Source organism: Etheostoma spectabile, chromosome 11, assembly GCF_008692095.1.
Source record: "Etheostoma spectabile isolate EspeVRDwgs_2016 chromosome 11, UIUC_Espe_1.0, whole genome shotgun sequence".
Taxonomy (NCBI): Eukaryota; Metazoa; Chordata; class Actinopteri; order Perciformes; family Percidae; genus Etheostoma; species Etheostoma spectabile.
The window spans coordinates 19144904-19145697 of record NC_045743.1 but is presented as its reverse complement, the minus strand read 5'-3'; the positions used below and the strand labels follow the sequence as shown (position 1 = coordinate 19145697).

Genomic DNA, 794 nt, shown 5'->3' with positions numbered 1-794 from the left:
CCCCCCCCCGGGGTTGTTTACTCGTCCTGAGGAGTACTCCTTAAACTGCGAAGCTTGTATGATGTGGTGTAACATCTGATGTAGCTCTGGAGCGGAGTACCATAGTAAGCCTGAGTTACAAACTGAAGGCAGTTGTTACATCCCACTTGTTGAACGTGGGTGTTGCATTATGGGAAATGTGAATCAATATATTTTCCTCTACTGCACCAATCTGGTTTTAAGAGGTCTTTCTTAACTTCCCGAACTTTATGACTAAATTGCAGCAGCACCCTGACAATCCATCATAGTAGGTGAAAAGAATGGATGTGGTGACAATGAGAACATCAACCCTTACATAGACAGCAGCGGTTTGCTAAATGGAAAATGATCAATAAATCATGTAAGAGTGCTTAATATCTGTACATCAAATCGTGGCTGTACATCCTTGTAGCCTACATGTAAAAACCTTTAGTTTTGCAGGATTTGAAAACATTTTAATCAGACAAAGTCAAACCAAATCGCTGTGTCCCCATTTAAATATCTGTAAAACCCACAGACAGATGTAAAGTGCAACCAGTACCATTGATTTATGAAACAATGACGAGATATGGAGATACAAGGTTTCCACCCAACAACAACAATATGACATCCTCTGTCCTCAGATCTTAAAGATGTATTAAATATGGACAGCTCCGTTCCTGTTGACTGTTGTTGCGGCAACAGCTACAAGCAAAATAATTCAATTCAATTTTTATTTATAGTATCAATTCATAACAAGAGTTTTCTCAAGACACTTTACAGATAGAGCAGGTCTA

General features: G+C 39.0%; 1 protein-coding gene across 1 annotated transcript in view; it reads right to left on the bottom strand.

Moving 5' to 3' along the window:
* Nucleotides 1-794, bottom strand: part of col5a2a (collagen, type V, alpha 2a) — a 35902-nt gene that overhangs the window by 26187 nt on the left and 8921 nt on the right. The window lies entirely within an intron of this gene.